Here is a 14311-nt window from a genome sequence, read left to right as displayed (position 1 = left end):
GACGCGTTTTCTCCGTCGCGATATAGACACACGCCTCCACGGAGGCTGCGGGCACTCGGGCTCCCCGTTTTCTCCCCTCTGCCGCAGGCATCCCTGGTCTTCCTTCCCTGCGCTGACTGAGCACCTGGGCTCCTGTGGGAGTGGCTTCCAGCCCCTAGGTCCCCACCGTCCTAGTGCCTTTTCTGAGTGCGTGGAGGTGAAGTCTGTCCGATACCGCAGCTTTGTTCCACTGAGCCTGCTTATCTCCAAGGGCGTTCCTCTCCACTCCGCTAAAGCAGCACACACCCATGGGCGCCCACTGCCGTCGGGAGGAGCTCCACCTCTGAACTCTCACAATTCATTCAGCATTTGGCCATCCATATTCTTCAGTTCTTCCCCCTTCCATCTGTGCTCCCAGCGAAAACTACGGCCCCTCCCTTTCCTCCTGGTCGCTTGCTTCCGTATGTGAATCCTTACTTGCTTCCCAATCCAGCCCGGAGCCCGTGGTCTGGTACTCGTCGCTTTGCCCCGGAACATTCCAGCCTTGGGTCAGCCCAGCGTCTCCCAGGGTGAGCTGTGGAATGCTGAAGGGCAGCACACAACCACGGAGCAAGAGGAGCGGCAGCTGCCCGGGCTCCCTCCGCAGGCGCCTCTGCACGGCGAGGAGACGCTGGGAACCTCATTCTCCTGCCCCTCCCTCAACTCCTGCCACCGCCTCCCACCCTGCCCTCAGCAGATGGTGCTGCCTCCTACTTCACGGAGCAAATAACTTCTGCGGCTTTCCTCTCACCTACAAATCTCACTGCGCACAGGCACGCCGGCCTTCCCCTTTCCTTTCCCCTGCCTAGGGAGGCTGGACCCTCCTGTCCTGCTCCCTGTGGCCCCGCCCCTCCCCTCCTCCCACCACTGCACCTAACATTGTCCTTCACCAGGACCTTCTCTTGACCCTGCCTTCATTTCCCTCTCCGTTGATTCTTTCCTTCCCCAAATTAGCCTGCTCAGTTTTCTTCCCTCTCACCTGACCCCTAACCCCTATCAACTCTGTTGTGGTCTGTGTCCCTCCCATTAGCCTCTCTGTTATCTCTTCCACTGCCTGTAATCTGGCATCTCCTTCACCAGTCCCTGAAATGCTTTCACTAAAATCACCTTTGACCTTCATGTTGGCCAAGTCCAGAAGGCATTTCCAGGTCTGATCTGACTTGCAATCTCTTAGTCATTTGACTGTGTTGGCTGCCTTCTCCTTGAAACTCTGCCCTCTGCTGACTTTGTTCCACTTTCTCTTGGTTTAATTGCTGCCTCTCTGGTTGATCCTTCTGTCTCCTTCCTTGGAGCTCCTTCCTCTGTTCTTCTTCCCACCATGCCCCAGGACTCCATACTTGGCTCTAAGCTTTTCTCGTCTGTGCAGGGTCCTTGAAGGTCCCCATGCAAACCCATGGTTTAAATAAGATTTGTTTAAACAAATAAGATTTAACAATTAAATGGAGAGTCACCATTGTTCACCTCTAGATTGGACTTCTTCCTTCCACTCCATGCTCAAGACCCTTGTATTCAATTATCCATTGGACCTCTCCACTAGGACGACCCACCTGTTATTCAACATACCCCACACTGAACATTGTTTTTCCCAACACCTGTTGCTCCTTCCGCATCCTCTATTTCAGTGAGCAGCACGCGATCTCACCAGTCACCAAAGCCAGACACACATGTCCTGGAGAAAACCCTACAACCTCTGCTCTGGGGCCACCACACTGTAAATCATATATTTCATCTTCTTTGATGTGGAGCATGAAATGATTAAGCTGCAATGTCCTGAGCCACTGTTTCCCAGTGATTGTGACCCAGGCAGGGTCACGACAGCCATATTTCTGTCCCCAAAGCAGGGCCATCTAGGTTGGGACTCAAAACACAAAGAAATTCTGCCACAAAGGTTCAATATCACTTTCCTTGGCCCCAAAAGAGAAACTGGAGAGACCAGAGTGCTCAGATTAGGTAGGCAGCTGCAGCCTCCCACTGTAGCCACCCTGCAGAGCATGAGGGAGGGACTCGCTGATAAAGCACCAGGACTACCCACTGCAGTCTCTACTTCAGAGGAAGCAAGCCATTGATGGAGATGTACTAAACACTGGGCTCTGCGGCTGAAGGAAGGAGCTGAGTTCTCCTGCTTATCTCTGCTCCAGTGTCCTATCTTGAAGGACTGTGTCCTGACCCCAGTGAGAAACATGACCTGTCTGACCCTCCCAACCCTTCCTGGAAACTTTCCAGTTCTCAGTGAGTTGCTGGGAGCTGCCCTGCTGGACACCCGCCTGGGGAGGGTGTAGACTTATCTTGCCGGGCTGAGAGAGGGAAGTCTTTCCCAATACTGGTCTATTAAAACACACACTGGGCTGGGCGCAGTGGCTCACGCCTGTAATCCTAGCACTTTGGGAGGCCAAGGCGGGTGGGTCATCTGAGGTCAGGAGTTCGAGACCAGCCTGACTAAAATGGCTTCACCCTGTCTATACGAAAAATACAACAAATTAGCTGGACATGGGGGCAGACGCCTGTAATCCCAGCTACTCAGGAGGCTGAGGCAGGAGAATTACTTGAACCTGGGAGGCGGAGGTTGCATTGAGCTGAGATCAGGCCGTTGCACTCTAGCCTGGGCAACAAGAGCGAAACTCCATCTAAAAAAACCAAAAAACAAAACACACACACACACACACACACACACACACACACACACACACACACACACAGTGGCCCGGCATGGTGGCTCATGCCTGTAACCCCAGCCCTTTGGGAGGCCAAGGTGGGCAGATCGCCTGAGGCCAGGAGTTCGAGACCAGTCTGGCCAACATGGTGAAACCCTGTCTCTACTAAAAATACAAAAATTAGCTGGGTGTCCTGGTGTGCCCCTGTAATCTCAGCTACTCAGGAGGCTGAGGCAGGAGAATGGCTTGAACCCAGGAGGCAGAGGTTGCAGTGAGCAGAGATCGCGCCACTATACTGCAGCCTGGGCGACAGAGTAAGTCTCCTTCTAAAAAAATAAAATAACAAAACAAAACACACACACTTTCCCTCTCTCTCTCTCTCTCTCCAAAACGTGACGGAGTGTCTCCTCTTAAGAAAGGAGTGTTTTTGGACACAGAAAGAGGGAGTTCCTCCAGCCTAGCACAGCCTGAGTTTGGCCTGGGCTGGAAATTCTGCAGAAATCTTCCATCCTGCCACTGGGAATAGGACAGGGAGGCCTAAGCCGTGTTTTCGGCCCCCCGGGGCCCAGCAGGGACATGTGTGGGTTCCAGGACTGGGGCAAGGAGGAGAGGATGCCCAGGTTTACTCAAGGGCAGACAGGAGGTGAGGAGGGGGTGACAGGTGGAAGGAATGGACCATGTCCCACTCTCCACTCCTTCCTCACGGGCCACTCTTCATTTCACTCGCAGCCCCGCAGTGCATAGCTACAAGCTGGGGGTTCACCTCTTCCTGGTCCCCTACTACCTTGGGTGCAGCACTTCTGCCAGAACCTTCTGGGCGCCTGCTGCTGTGCCTGGGCTCCCCACGCAGGGAGGGACACCCCCGGGGCGGAAGGCAGGCAGCTGCACAGCTGAGTGGCTGCTTCTACAACACCTGGAGAACCGCTGGGGCTGGAAGCAAACATGCAGCAGTTTGGGCCTGGGGGTTGATTCTCCTCTGCAGGGGAAGGGAAGATTTCTAGAAACGCAGAAAGTCTATTCTGTGGAGGTACAAAGGATACCAGAAGACTATAGGAGACATCCTTAGTACCCCCAGATGATGGCTATTCTCTAGGTCTACCCTCACACAAAGAAGTGGGTGAGACAACCTTGGACCCCGGCTTTGGATCCAGCATAGTAGAACCGGCCAGCTTGCCCTGTCACGTTTTCTGCAATGTCTGGGACTGCGGTTCTTCATACTTTTGGCTCAGGTTCACCTCTGAAAATCCAGTGAAGCCATGTGATGAAATGCTTATGTGCTTTTACAAAGTGTATGCAGTTTAATAGGCTCCTCAGCTGTTCACCTAGGGATGCTTCAGGCAGCCCTGCCCTGAATGTTCGTGGAACTCAGGGCAAGTAGCAAATGGAGGCCCACGTACCACGCGTCTGAGTACAGAGGAGTTATGAGATCAAAGTAGGCTGTGTCTTCCTACCTTGACAGATATATCTTCCTAACAACTTGGAATGTCAGTTTAAATTTAGAACCTGCCCTTTTGGCCTCCCAGCCCCCAGCCTGCCCCTCCTCTTCCCACTTCCCTCCCTGTCCCATTCTACACTGTGAGGGTCCTTGCTTCTGCAGCACACCCCAGCACACAAGTCCAAGTTCCACCTGCACCCCTGCAAACAGCTGTTCCTGGCCACTTACTGGAGCCAGCTGTGCACACTGGCAGATGGGTCTGTTTGCCAGAGAATACCTGAAGCAGAAGGCTGCAGAGACCTTGGAAATGAACTCAACACCATTTGGATAGAAAAATGCCAGAGTCTAGAACAGTGCTTCAGGTGAATAACCAGCTTTTAAAGTTTCCAATCTGTTAAATTTCTTTCCTTTTTTTTTTTTTTTTTTTTTGAGTTGGAGTCTCTGTCACCCAGGCTGGAGTGTAGTGGCGCTATCTTGGCTCACTGCAACCTCTGCCTCCTGGATTCAAGCAATTCTCCTGCCTTAGCCTCCTAGGTAGCTGGGATTACAGGTGTGTGCCACTACACCAGGCTAATTTTTGTATTTTTAGTAGAGATGGGTTTTTGCCATGTTTGCCAGGCTGGTTTCAAACTCCTGACCTCAAGTGATCTGCCCACCTCAGCCTCCCAAAGTGCTGGGATTACAGGTGTGAGCCACCGTGCCCAGCCTTTCTTTCCCTTCTTGAAAAGTAAATAAATAAATAAAATTTCCAATCTGTGATAGGCTGGCTGATACTTTTATAAAATACAATGAAAACAAATTCCTGGAAAATGGAAAATGATCAGGAGCTTGGATGTTGCAGCAAAGTAAAATTGTGATAAAAGTTTCTAAATGCTTGGTGTTTCATTTCATTTCATTTCTTTTTTTCTTTTCTTTCTTTTTTTTTTTTTGAGACGGAGTCTCCCTCTTGCACCCAGGCTGGAGTGCAGTGGCACGATCTCGGCTCACTGCAACCTCCACCTCCTGGGTTCAAGTGATTCTCCTGCCTCAGCCTCCCGAGTAGCTGGGACTACAGGCGCCCACCACCACACCCGGGTAATTTTTTGTATTTTTAGTAGAGATGGGGTTTCACTGTGTTAGTCAGGATGGTCTCGATCTCCTGATTTTGTGATCCGCCCGCTTCGGCCTCCCAAAGTGCTGTGATTATAGGTGTGAGCCACTGCACCTGGCCTAATTTTTGTATTTTTAATAGAGACGGGGTTTTGCCATGTTGGCCAGGCTGGTCTCGAACTCCTGACCTCATGTGATCCACCTGCCTCAGCCTCCCAGAGTGCTGGGATTACAGGCGTGAGCCACTGCACCCTGCTGCTTTTCTTTTCTTTCTTTTTTTTGAGATGGAGTTTCACTCTTGTTACCCAGGCTGGAGAGCAAAGGTGCGATCTCTGCTCACTGCAACCTCTGCCTCCTGGGTTCAAATGATTCTCCTGCCTCAGCCTCCTGAATAGCTGGGATTACAAGCATGGGCCACCGTGGCCGGCTAAGTTTTTTGTATTTTTAGTAGAGACGAGATTTCTCCATGTTGGTCAGGCTGGTCTTGAACTCCCAACCTCAGGTGATCTGCATGCCTCAGCCTCCCAAAGTGCTGGAATTACAGGAGTGAGCCACTGCGCCCGGTGCCCTGCTGCTTTTCATTTCTTTCTTTCTTTCTTTTTTTTTTTTTTTGAGACGGAGTTTTGCTCTTGTTGCCCAGGCTGGAGTGCAATGGCATTATCTCAGCTCACCGCAACCTCCGCCTCCCGGGTTCAAGAAATTCTCCAGCCTCAGCCTCCCGAGTAGCTGCGATTACAGGCATGTGCCACCATGCCTGGCTAATTTTGCATTTTTAATAGAGACAGGGTTTCTACTGGTCAGTCTGGTCTCAAACTCCCGACCTCAGGCGATCCGCCAGCCTCGGCCTCCCAAAGTGCTGGGATTACAGGTGTAAGCCACAGCGCCTAGCCTCTGCTGCTTTTCATTTCTATACTTGGCTCATTGTGGTCCAGTAACAAGCCATCTGTTGAATGGCAGCAGTTCAAGGGCCACAATTTGAGTGTGCTGGTCTAGAAGGAGGCAGTGTGGGCTCCAGCTGGGCAAGTCCAGTCGGCCCCTTTGACTCATCATTTTATGGGAGGGGTATGGCCAGAAGAGGGCTCATGGTGGTGGTGGTGAGGGGAGCTCCCTAGATCAGCCTGCATCAGTAGCCTTTCTTGTCTGAGTTTGGGTGGTATTGTCAGAGGCATTTGAACCAGAGCAACTCCATCTTGAATAGGGTCTGGGTAACATAAGGCTGAGACCTACTGGGCTGCATTTCCAGGAGATCAGACATTCTTAGTTATAGGATGAGCTAGGAGGTCAGCACAAGATACAGGTCACAAAGACCTTGCTGATAAAATAGGATGCAGTAAAGAAGCCAGCCAAAAGCCACCAAAACCAAGATGATGACACAAGTGATCTCCGGTTGTCCTCACTGCTCATTATGTGCTAATTATTAGCATGCTAAAAGACATTCCCACCTGCGCCATGACAGTTTACAAATGCCATGGCAGTGTCTGGAAGTTACCCTATATGGTAAAAAAAGGGGAGGAACATTCCCCTCAGTTCCAGGAATTGCCCACCCTTTCCTGGAAAACTCATGAATAATCCACCCCCTGTTTAGCACATAACCAAGAAGTAACTATAAGTATAATCAATTGTTACTTGATTAGTCTGTTCTCATGTTGCTAATAAAGACATACCCAGGACTGGGTAATTTATAAAGGAAAGAGGTTTAATTGACCCACAGTTCAGCATGGCTGGGGAGGCCTCAGGAAACTTACAATCATTGCAGACGGGGAAGCAAACCTGTCCTTCTTCACATGGTGGCAGCCAGGGCAAGAATGAGAGCCCAGCGAAGGGGGAAGCCCCTTATAAAACCATCAGATCTTGTGAGTACTTACTATCATGAGAATAGAATAGGGGAAACTGCCTCCATGATCAATTACCTCCCACCAGGTCCCTCCCATAACAAGTGGAGATTATGGGAACTACAAGACGAGATTTGGGTGGGGACACAGCCAAACCATATTATCAGTTGAGCAGCCCATGCCACTGCTCTACCTATGGAATAGCCATTCTTTTATTCTTTTACTTTCTTTTTTTTTTTTTGAAACAGAGTCTCACTCTGTCACCCAGGCTGGAGTGCAGTGGTGTCACCTCACTGCAACCCCTTACTGCAACCTCTGCCTTCTGGGTTCAAGCGATTCTCGTGCGTCAGCCTCCCAAGTAAATGGGATTACAGGAATGAACCATTATACCTGGGTAATTTTTGTATTTTTACTAGAGTCAGGGTTTCGCCATGTTGCCCAGGCTGGTCTCAAGCTCCTGAGCTCGAATGATCAGCCTGCCTCAGCCTCCCAAAGTGCTGGGATAACAGGCATGAGCCATGGTGCCTGGCCTATTCCTTTACTTTCTTAATAAACTTGCTTTCACTTTACTCTATTGATTTGCCTCAAAATCTTTCTTTCTCAAGATCTAAGAACCCTCTGTTGGGGTCCGGATTGGGACCCCTTTCTGGTAATAGCATAAGGGAGGGATGTAGTGGGATGTAGACCCTTGAACTGCATGGAATTCTAGCATGATTTATCAAGAAGTCTGAAGTATCATCTCATATCATGGTGCTAAGTCTCCACTGGGCCAGTGGCCAATGACAGGCAAGGGAATCAAAGGCAGGGTATGTATTCATAAATGAGGAAACCTGTTATATGACAGAAGAGCTTAATTCTTATTCTTCTAATTTAAAAAGTTGTTTTTTTTTCAGGATGGGGTCTTGCTATGTTGCCCAGTCTGTTCTCCAACTCCTGGCCTCAAGCAATCCTCCCACCTCATCCTCCTAAGTAGGTGGGATTACAGGTTTGTACTACCATGCTGGGCTGAAAACTTTTTGATACCAAAATTTTGATTTGGTTTTTAATATTTGATGTATAGGTACAGAAGAATGCTACAAGCATCAAAGTTCAAGTAAGCTAGGTGTGTCAAAATAAATCTTTAGATAAATAAGGCTGTGCTATGAAATAAATTGTATCCCCCCCAATTCATATGTTGAAGTCATAACCCCTATGTGACTGTATTTGTTTTTGTTTGTTTATTTTGTTTTGATTTTGAGACAGTATCACTCTATCACCCAGGCTGGAATATAGTGGCATAGTCTCAGCTGACTGCAATCTCTGCTTCCGGGGCTCAAACCATCCTCCTGCATCTGCCTCCTGAGTAGCTGGGACTACAGGCATGCACCACCATGCCTAGATAATTTTTGTAGAGACAGGGTCTTGCCATGTTGTCCAGTCTTGTCTCAAATTCCTGAACTCAAGTGATCTGCCTGCTTTGGCCTCCCAAAGTGTTGGGATTACAGGTATGAGCCACTGTGCCTGGCCAGTATTTTGTTACAGCAGCTGGAGTTGACTAATACAGACTGATTGGATAGCTTTAGTTCATCCTAGAGGACAGGTCTTGAGCTGGGCATGGTGGTGCACATCTGTGGTCCCAGCTACTTGAGAGGTTGAGGCAGGAGAATTGCTTGAACCTGGGAGGCAGAGGTTGCAGTGAGCTGAGGTCGCGCCACTGCACTCCAGCCTGGGCGACATGAGCAAAACAACTCCATCTCAAAAAAAGACAGAAAAAAAGAAAAAAAAGAGAAGAAGAAGAAGAAAAAAGACAGCTTTGCTTTTTACCTTCTTCTAATTTTATTACCATGTGGAAAGTATTGTTTGCATAATATTAGTTTATCCAAGACTTTATTTTTGCAAAGTTTAATTAATCTGAGCTTTCTAAATTTCCTTTGCTGGCTTTACTGGTCAGATAAGCTACTTTACTTCCACTAAATATTTCAGAAGGAGAGTATAAACAACTGTACTCACCTAAATGGAATGATAACTACTAATAAATGTTTTTATAAAAAGACATTCTGGCCAGTCATGGTGGCTCATCCCTGTAATCCCAGCATTTTGGGAGCCTGAGGCGGGAGGATCACTTGAACCCAGGAGTTCAAGACCAGCCTGGACAACGTGGTGAGACCCCGTCTCTGGAAGAAATACAAAGATTAGCCTCCAGTCCCAGCTACTGGAGGGTGCAGGGCCGGGGGTGGGGGCTGAGTTGGGAGGATCGCTTGAACCCAGGAGGTCAAGGTTGCAGTGATTGCGCCGCTGCACTTCAGCCTGGTGACAGAGCAAGACCCTGTCTCAAAAAATAAAAAATAAAAAGACCTTCTGATGTTTTCAGACACTGTGACCCATCAATCTGTGAAAGGAAGATAAATCTCAGGACCCCAAAATCACTAAGCCAAGGGAAAAGTCAAGCTGGGAATTGCATCAGGCAGAACTGCCTCCCATTTTATTGCTAAATGAGATAGCTACAAAGATAAAAGAGCTACATACCTCCCTCACAATTTGTCCACAAGGAAATTCCTTGCGGGCCTCAAAATCTTTATCCTAAAATAGTTCTGTTGAATTTCACCCTGGCAATGTAAACCGTTAGCTTATTTTCACAGGTACAGGACAGAAAGTCATCCCTCTGCTGACTTGAGACAAATGCTTATCTTATTGCTTCCTCTGCCGTATTGTTAATGTAAAAATGCAGATTCACTAAGCCAGAATAAATTGTGTATTCAGTGAAAGGCTGATCAAGGACTGAAAAGAATACAATCTTTTTTGTCTTATCTACCTATGACCTGGAAGCGCTCCCCCACTTCGATTTGTCCATCTTTACCAGACAGAACCAATGTACATCTTGCACATATTGATTGATGTCTCGTGGCTCCCTAAAATGTGTAAAAGCCGGCTATACCCGGACCACCTTGGGACCACCTTGTCCTCAGGACCTCCGGAGGCTGTGTCATGGGTGTGTCCTTAACCTTGGCAAAATAAACTTTCTTTCTTTTTTTTTTTTTTGAGACAGAGTCTTGCTCTGTCGCCCAGGCTGGAGTGCAGTGGCGCAATCTCAGCTCACTGCAACCTCCACCTCCTGGGTTCACGCCATTCTCCTGCCTCAGCCTCCCGAGTAGCTGGGACTACAGGCGCCCACCACCACACCCGGCTAATCTTTTGTATTTTTAGTAGAGACGGGGTTTCACCATGTTAGCCAAGGTGGTCTCGATCTCCTGACCTCATGATCCACCCGCCTTGGCCTCCCAAAGTGCTGGGATTACAGGCGTGAGCCACCGCACCCGGCCAGCAAAATAAACTTCCTAAATTGGTTGAGGCCTGTCTCAGATATTTTGGGTTTACAAATCTAAATCATTCTGCATGTCATCAGCTGATAGTTTTCACTGTCCTCTCACACAAGCCTCAGGGCCCTTGCTGTATGCTACAGACCCCATTAGGGTCTTCTGGAAGAAACATCCTAGAAAGATAACCTTAGGAACGTAGAGGAAAGAATGAAACAAAGGACCGGAGACTCAGAATTCCTAGGATCATTTCAGTTCCGCAGTAGGTGACCTCATGACGTCAGGCTACTGACGCAAAACCACTAGAATGAAAATTAATTCCACGAGACTCAGACTGTTGAGCACATTTACTTGAACTGTATTCACCATTATTACTTGGCTACCAGTATGTAAAAGACTTTTGATGAGAATGGTGGTATTAACAAATGTGATTTTTTTGACATTGTATGATGAATTATGTCAATAATCTTTATAACTTAGTGACCCAGTATTTTCCAAATAACCAATGCATGATGTTACAAAATTTTGTATAGTAAAAAAAAAAACAACGTGCAAGATAGAACAATGGATTTTAATGAACAAAAAAGTATGAAAACTTAGCTGGGTGTGGTGGCTCACACCTGTAATCCCAGCAGTTTGGGAAGCCAAGGTGGGTGGATCATGAGGTCAGGAGTTCGAGACCAGCCTGGCCAATATGGTGAAACCGTCTCTACTAAGAAAAATTTAAAGATTAGCTGGGTGTGGTGATGTGCACCTGTAATCCCAGCTACTCGGGAGGCTGAAGCAGGAGAATCGCTTGAACCCAGGAGGCGGAGGTTGCAGTGAGCCAAGATCACGCCACTGGACTCCAGCCTGGGTGACAGAGGAGACTCCGTCTCAAAAAAAAAAAAAAAAGAAAACTTTATGAATTCGAAATTTGGTTTCAGATTCCATATTGCAACTAGTCCTTAAGGAAATACCACTTGTTGGCCAGGTGCAGGAGCTCATGCCTGTAATCCTAGTACTTTGGGAGTCCGAGGTGGGTGGATTGCTTGAGGCCAAGAGTTCAAGACCAGAGTGGGCAACAAAGTGAGAGCACTGTTGCTAAAAAAAATAAAACAATTAGGCCAGGGGAGGTGGCTTATGCCTGTAATCCTAGTACTATGAAAGGCCAAGGCAGGCAGATCCCTTGAGCCTAGGAGTTTGAGGCCAGCCTGGGCAACATGACAAAAGCCGGTCTCATACAAAAATTAGCTGGGTGTAGTGGTGCACACCTGTATTCCCAGTTATTAATACTTGGGGGGTGCTGAGGCAGGAGGATTGCTTGAGCCTGGGAGGCAGAGTTTGCAGTGAGCCAAGATCAGCCATTGCACTTCAGCCTGGGCAAAAGAGACCCTGTCTCGAAAAAAAAAAAATTAGTTGGGTGTGGTGGTGTATACCTGGAGTCTTTGCTACTTGGAGGCTAAGGCAGGCAGAACACGTGAGTCCAGGAGATGGAGGCTACAGCGAACCATGATCATACAACTGCACTCCAGCCTGGAAGATAGAGTGAGACCTTTGTTAAAAATAAATAAAATGAAATAAACTACCACTTGTTGAGTTTTACATCAAAAAAAATCCACAATTATCTGAAAAGGCTATTAAAATTCTCCATTTTCCAACTACATATCTATGTAGGGCCAAACTTTCTTCGTATACTTCAACTAAAACATCATATAGGAACAGATTGAATATAGAAGCCAAAATTAGATTCATATTGTCTTTTATAAGTCAGACATTAAAGTAAAAGCAAAAACTGTAAAACAATGTCTCTCTTATTTCTCTTTATTTTAAACAAAAATTTGGCGGGGCACAGTGGCTCATGCCTGTAATCCCAGCATTTTGAGAGGCCGAGGTAGGCAGATCATCTGAGGTTGGGAGTTCAAGAGCAGCCTGGCCAACATGGCAAAACCCTGTCTCTACTAAAAAACTAGCCAGGCATGGTGGCATGCACCTGTAATTCCAGCTACTTGGGAGGCTGAGGCAGCTGAGGCAGGAGAATCGTTTGAACCCAGGAGTCAGAGGTTGCAGTGAGCCGAGATCACACCATGGCACTCCAGCCTGGGTGACCGAGTGAGACTCTGTCTCAAAAAAAGAAAAAAACACCAAAAACAACAAAATTTTAAAATATAATTTGTAGTGGTTTAATTGTTATTATTTCAGATTTCATAAAAATATTAATGAATTAATATTTTAAATTCTCAATTTTAATATCTTTTTGTTTTGTTTTGATTTTTGTGACAGAATCTCACTCTGTCGCCCAGGTTGGAGTGCAGTTGTGCAATCTCGGCTCATTGCAACCTCCGTTTCCCAGATTCAAGTGATTCTCGTGACTCAGCCCCCCAAGTAGTTGTGACTACAGGTGTGTACCACCACACCCAGCCAATTTTTGTACTTTTAGTGGAGATAGGGTTTCACCATGTTGGCCAGGCTAGTCTTGAACCCCCGGCCTCAAGTGATCTGCCCTCCTCGGCCATCCAAAGTGCTGGGATTATAGGCGTGTGCCACTGCGCCCACACAATTTTTTTTTTTTTTTTGAGACAGAGTCTCTGTCACCCAGGCTGGAGTGCAGTGGTGAGATCTTGGCTCACTGCAACCTCCACTTCCCAGGCTCAAGTGATTCTCCCACTTTAGCCTCCTGAGTAGCTGGTTCTACAGGCGCACGTTACCACATCGGGCTAATTTTTGCATTTTTCGTAGAGACAAGGTTTCACCATGTTGGCCAGGCTGGTCTCGAACTCCTGATCACCTTGACCTCCCAAAGTGCTGGGATTACAGATGTGAGCCACCAGTCCTGGCCTGTGCCTGGACACTTTTAATTTCTAATATGGTAAATATTCTTAGACATAACTCACATAGACAAAGGCTCGTTGGAGTCCTCAATATTTTTAAAATTGTGGTAAAATAGATAACATAAAATTTACCATTGTAACCATTTCAAAGTGTACAACCCAGTGGTTTTGTTCAACCGTTACCTTTTTTTTTTTTTTTTTTTTTTTTGATATGAAGTCTTGCTCTGTCACCCAGGCTGGAGTGCCGTGGTGTGATCTCGGCTCACTGCAACCTCTGCCTCCTGGGTTCAAGCAATTATTCTGCCTCAATCTCCCAAGTAGCTGGTACTACAGGCGCCCACCACCATACCTGGGTAATTTTTGTATTTTAAGTAGAGACTGGGTTTCACCATGTTGGCCAGGCTGGTCTCAAACTCCTGAACTTGTGATTCAACCGCTCCAGCCTCCCAAAGTGCTGGGATTACAGGCGTGAGCCACTGCATCTGGCCTCAACCGTTACCATTATCTAAGTCACAGGTCTCTCATTACCCCAAGTAGGAACTTCATACCTAGAAAATAGCCACTCCCACGTCCCTCTGCTGCCCCAGATCTCGGCAACCACTCATCTGCTTTCTGTTTCTATGGGTTATTTCTATTATGGAAAGTTCATACAAATGGAAATATAATATGTGACCTTTTGTGTCTCTGGCTTCTTTCACTTAGCATAATGTTTTCAAAGTTCATCCATGTACTATTACTTAATCCTTTCTATGGCCAAATAATATTCCATGGTATGAATATGCCCCATTTTGATTATCCATTCCTCTGATGGACATCTTACGTTGTTTCTACCTTAAAAATTTTTTTTTTTTAGCCTGTGGATGGTGCCTCAAGTTTGTATTCCTGGAATTTGGGAGGCTAAGACAGGAGGATCTCTTGAGCCCCGGAGTTTGAGACCACCCTGGACAACATGGCAACATCTTGTCTCTACAAAAATTTTTAAAAGACAGGGCATGGTGGCTCATGCCTCTAATCCCAGCAATTTGGGAGGCCGAGGCAGGTGGATCACCTGAGGTCGGGAGACCAGCCTAGCCAACATGGCGAAACCCTGTCTCTACTAAAAATACAAAAATTAGCTGGGTGTGGTGGCGGGCACCTGTAATCCCAGCTACTCAGCAGGCTGAGGCAGGAGAATTATATTTCC

The sequence above is a fragment of the Pan paniscus genome, chromosome 1 (assembly GCF_029289425.2).
Source record: "Pan paniscus chromosome 1, NHGRI_mPanPan1-v2.0_pri, whole genome shotgun sequence".
NCBI classification, from domain to species: Eukaryota; Metazoa; Chordata; class Mammalia; order Primates; family Hominidae; genus Pan; species Pan paniscus.
The sequence above is the reverse complement of the archived record's forward strand: the minus strand, read 5'-3'. Positions refer to the sequence as shown.